The sequence below is a fragment of the Leopardus geoffroyi genome, chromosome A1 (genome assembly GCF_018350155.1).
Source record: "Leopardus geoffroyi isolate Oge1 chromosome A1, O.geoffroyi_Oge1_pat1.0, whole genome shotgun sequence".
NCBI classification, from domain to species: Eukaryota; Metazoa; Chordata; class Mammalia; order Carnivora; family Felidae; genus Leopardus; species Leopardus geoffroyi.
This window is the reverse complement of record NC_059326.1, coordinates 239,046,067-239,051,565: the sequence shown is the minus strand read 5'-3', so window position 1 is coordinate 239,051,565 and position 5,499 is coordinate 239,046,067.

Genomic DNA, 5,499 nt, shown 5'->3' with positions numbered 1-5,499 from the left:
CTTCAATAATTGCACTGTTCTGGTAGCATCTTGAATTGTATTCGTAGCAACTTATGCCAAACTATCTTGGTAGAAGCTTTCACTCTTCTGTCAAGACACGGGCTGTCTGTGGCAGGCGTCCCTCCCAGCCCTGCCACACCAAGGGGCTCTGGCCGGAGTGCTCCTCCTGCGTCTGGTGCCGAGCCTTCCTGCTGCCTCTTCCCCTAGACTGAGCCCCAAGAGAGTGAGGCCTGAATGCTCAGAGCCAGCAAAGGGCCCAGCGGAAATGCTGAGCAAAACAGGGCAAAACCAAAAATACAGATTTTAAATGAATGGCTGAGCTTACGGGAAAGAAACGATAGACAGAAGAGTATCTGGAGGTGCCGGGTGGCTCAGTCGATCAAGCGTCCGACTCTCGATTTCAGCTCAGGTCATGATCTCACGGTTTGTGGGTTCGAGCTCTCTCCTGAGCTCTGCTCGGGATTCTCTCTCCCTCTCTCTGCCCCTCCCCCACGCATGCTCACTCCCCCTCCCTCTTTCTCGCAAAATAAATAAATAAACATTAAAAAAAAGTTTCTGTGTGACAAAATGAGAAGAGCTGCGCGTAACATGAGTGAGTCTGCACTGACACTTGGGTCTGTATCTGGGCCACTTCCGTCAAAAGTTCAGGGAGAAAAAAAACAAACAAACAGAAGTAAAGCCGTGAGTCACTGAGGTAGTGATGAGGAAAGGTTTACCGTGCACATACACCAAACGGTTGGCAACCTGGGGACACGCCAGCCAGACCTGGAGTGAGGCCCGGGCCGTGTGGTTCTGCAGCTGCTTGTACGGGAGGGGGCAGGGATGCGTATTGTCCACCGGGGCTGGAAACAATACTGGAATTTTCTTAAATGAACAGGTTAGTGGTTGCTTCCTATCGGGGGCACTATCTGATGCCCTTATGATTTTCAGAGACACAAGCAAGAGGTGACCCAGGCCAAGTTAGCCTGGCTTGTCTCGCAAAATAAGCTAAATTAAGCTTCGCCTGTGTCACGAATAGGTTCTGTCTGCTCTGGGAATTTTCAGGTCTGGTCTCCGTATGTGTTTGACTTGTGACATTTCTGGGATCCAGGAACTAGCAAGGTTACTAACAAGAAAGAGGTCCTGGCCGGTGATAAGCCAAGTCCGCTGCGGAAAAAGCGCCAGAAGGGCACTGCAGGGTCCCCACAGAGAGCGTCGCTCTGGAGACTGGCCGGGACGGAGCTGGCCCGAGTCCCAGATCACGGGGACCCCACCTGATGCGGCCACGGCTTTTACACCCATGATTAGAAAGGTAGGAACTGAAGCCAAAAGAACGTAAAAACATGGAAAGCGAACAGGAGATTTTTTAAAAGATCAAGATAAACGTTATCAGTCAGGGTGGCTTGAACAGCAGAGGTGACCTCCCACGGCAGGGCCTGGACCTGATCCACGGACCCGGCCTCCGCGGTGCCCTCACCTGGCAGGAGGCCGGCACTCCACACCCCACCCCCACGCTGGGGCTGGGGGACACACACACGCAGTCCATAATGAACGCCACGAGGCATGTGTGTCATCAGTGAAAGGAAGGACACAAATAACGGGGTGAAGGACAGATTAGACACCATGAGACGTTGTTACAGAAAGAAAGAGATGGAAAATGAGACGCGGTTAAGACACTTGGAGGAGAGGAGGACAATCCCCAGCTGGCTGTCACGGAAGGGACTCGGGAACAGAAGAGAAAAGCCCAGCGACCGGCGACAAAGAACACGAGAAATAGGACAAGGCTTGGCAGGTGTCGTGTGAGGCCCAGACCCAGACCGTGAGGACGGCTTCAGGGCCCCGTGGACAATGGCAGACTGGCAGGCGGGGCTCCTCTGGACCCCCAGTGTGGCCAGAAGGCGGGAAGGGGCCCCTACGCGGTGAGGGACGTGTGGTTCTGCCGTCAGAGCCCAGTGACGCTGCAGGCACGTAATCGGCACATCAGAACTTACAAGTCACACACTGAATGTAATCATTTGGTTTGTATTTTTGTGTGTTAATTATCCTTCGTGAAGTTGTGGAGAGTTCAAGGCAAAGCTCCATGGGCGGATCAGACACAGGCTCGGAAAGCTGGACCGCGAGCCGGACGGCCCCCTCGGAAGAGCAGAGAGCGGAAGACCGGGCCGCGAACCGAGAAGAACTGACACCACGGAGCCACATCCAGAGGGGCAGGAACCCCCACCGTCTGGAGGGATCAGCAGACGAACCACGGCTGGGACCAGGGACAGGGGCACACGTGTCGAACGCAGCCAGAGGAAGGACAGAAATACCACGTTTAAGGAGCAGAAGGTGATGGAGTCCAGAAAAGAATGTTCTTCATCTTCGTGACGCAGTGACGCTGGAGACTCCACGGCGTCCGAGGACCAGGAACGTGGCCGTCCACGTGACCAGGGCGGCGCTGAACCAGAGACAGCTGGGGTTACGGGCAGCGGAGGCAGTGGAGAGGGGGTGCTGTCGGGGGACCTGCCCACTGGATAATCCCGGTGGTGGGCGCCTGTGTGGGGCTCGGGCCACCGCAAGGACAGCGAGGGGAGGGCAGGACGTGTGTCACACACGTCAGACCCGACGGCCACGTGGCTGCAGCCTGTGGATGAAGCGCGGGGCTCCCGTCATCGGCTGCGTTTAACTAGCGGGATGAGGAACTCCCCGTTCCTCTCACTTTGATAGCGTCAGGTGGCCAGACGCAAATACACCTGTAATTACCCCAAAGACTCCAAAGTCAAGTTTGCCGGGGTCAGAAGGCAGAACAAAAATTATGGGTTCCCTCTGAGACCGAATCCTTAAATGCACGTGGTTCATGGGAGAAAAATGAAAGGGTGAGAAATTCATGCCTCTTCTCATCCTGTGCAGACGCCAGGCAGGAGAGCTCCGTGTGGCCGCAGTCACAGCCGGCTTTGGGACACGAGTCCTCGAGCCACAAAGGGCCGGCCCCCAGGAGGGCACCGTGGTCCGGTGTCCCGGCGCCTGGACAGCCAGGCTCGTGATGTGCCCGTCAGCACGTCCGGTCATCCTGGGACATTCGACATGCCAATCTCAGTAAGTATTGAAACTGGCGAGAAGCTGCCGAAAGGTACAGGTTGGGAAGGCACGTTCCCGTAACTGGCAGTTGGAAGACTGCATTCGACGCCCAAGAGAACGAACCCTCGGAAGCACGCACCGCGTTTCGCCAATTCAGCAGTAAAACTGGTCGTAGAGCAGAACCCCACCCGATGCGAGGGTTGGGGTCACTTAGAGTATTTGCTCTGGCCACGGCGGAATAACAAAAACACGATTTGAGAAATCCTCAAATGTTTACAAATTTAGCAATAACCCTTCAGATAATTCACAGGTCAAAAAAATAAACCACAGTGAAAGTTGGAACATATTTGAATAAAAATATGACAAATTAAAAGTGGAATGCAGTGACTTTCTGACCTTAAGTGACTATTGAAGGGAAGAATTTAGAAACAATGCCTGGTTATCCATCTTAAGAAATCAGATGGAGACTCTCAAACATAAGTAAACATTAAAAATGTTTAATTAAATAAAAGGGATGCCTGGGGGTTAAGTGTCTGACTTGGGCCCAGGTCATGATCTCATAGTTCGTGGGTTCGAGCCCCACGTCAGGCTCTGCTCTGACAGCTCGGAGCCTGGAGCCTGCTTCGGATTCTGTGTCCCCCTCTCTCTCTGCCTCTCCCCTGCTCGCACTCTGTCTCTCTCTTTCTCTCTCTCACTCTGTCTTAAAAATAAACATTAAAAAAATTAATAAAAAAAAGAAAAAATCAGATGGAGAAAAGCAAATCAAAGTGGATGAAAGGAGAAGCAAAGAACCACAGAGACAGGACTGAGGCTCTGGAGGAAATGCCGCAGGATGTTCTAAAAAGTTCTAAAAAGACGGCTCTTCGTGGAGACCACGGACGTGCCTAACCACTGACGAATTTAATTACTGTTCTATCAAAAGCAAAAAGAAACGCATTGCTAGATGTCCCAGGGACACTTCACCGTGCAGTAATGAGATTATTCTGATTGTCTGTGAAAACACAGAGGGGATGGACCCCTCTCTGGATACGCCCAGTTTTCCGGAACTGACACCAGAGGAAAAGGAGAGACTGGAGTCCACTGGAGAAACGGAATCTGCCATTTATGTCTTCCCGCAGAAAGCCCCGGGCACCAGCAGTCTTTGTGGTGAACCCGCCAAGCGTTTAGGAAAGAATTAACAGCGAACTTGCACATCCTGCTCCGGAGGGTGGAGGAAGACGGCCCGAGGCCACCCCCTCGACCTCCGAGCACAGGCGGAGCCGCAGGACACAGCAAGGCTGGTCGCTGGTGGACAGGAGTGCCGTGACCGCACGCAGGATAGCAAACCAAACCTGATGGTATGGTCACTTTCCACACAAGAGAATAACATGCGACAATCAAGTTGATTCTCCAGCAGTTCGAGGTGGGTGACTCAGTCTATCACCAGAATCGGAAGAAAAAGCACAAACCCATTTCAGTCGGTGTTTACAAATGCACGGTGTCTGACCCTGCGGGATTTAGCCGGTGATTCGTGGCTTGTGGCTTGACCTTCTGAGGACCCAGCCTTGGGGCAGTCATCACTGAGCAAACAGGGCGCTGGCCCCCACCCAGAGCGGCTCCCACTCAGGACCAGGGCCTCAGCCCCTGCGGGTGACGGGGACAGCCAGCCGATGGGTGGGGGTCACGTGCCACGTGCCCACGGTCCCTCCTGTGTCGGCACAGAGGACAGCTCACAGCTGGGAGAAGGAAGGACAGGGCCTCTGGGGTGAGCCCGTGTGACTGGAGTGGACCCAGGGCCCTGTGGCAGGAGGAGCGAGCCCCTGCCCGGAACCCGGGGTCAGCGGGGGACACCGGGTCCTGTGGACACTGCACTCCCGCCTTGGCTGCACTGCTCCCTGGTGGAAATCTGTCCCACAGCCAGCCAAGGTTTGCGAGAGTGGGCACGCGTACACACACCCCTGTGCACACACGTGCACGCACACACACCCCTGTACGCACGTGCGCACACACACCCATGTGCACGATACACCTGTGCACACACATGCATGTGCACCCCTGTGCACACACGCACACACCCCTCTGCACACACGTGCACACGCACGCACACCCCCCTGCGCACACACACACATGCACACACAAGAACGTTGACCTTCGAACGCCTCACAGCCAAACGCCCTTGCAACCTTGCTGGCGGTTCTCATGGTGACAGCGCGCAGGCAGAGTCTAGAACAGCCGCAGCCAAGCGTGTCCCTGCACCGGCCAGTGCTGCACGCAGAGTTTAAGGCTCACATTCCATCTTGTCCCCACGGGCAGCCGTGCACACGGGCTCCTCCGTGCCTGCACCCGCGTCGGCGGCCGCTGCCCATGTGTGTGGTGCTAGGTCACCCCCACCTGCAGGGAGCAGACAGGGTGGCGGGAGGTCTGTGCCCAGGGTCTTTGTGCCCAGGGTCTGATGCCCCTTGAGCGCTCCTTGCAAGAGGGGCA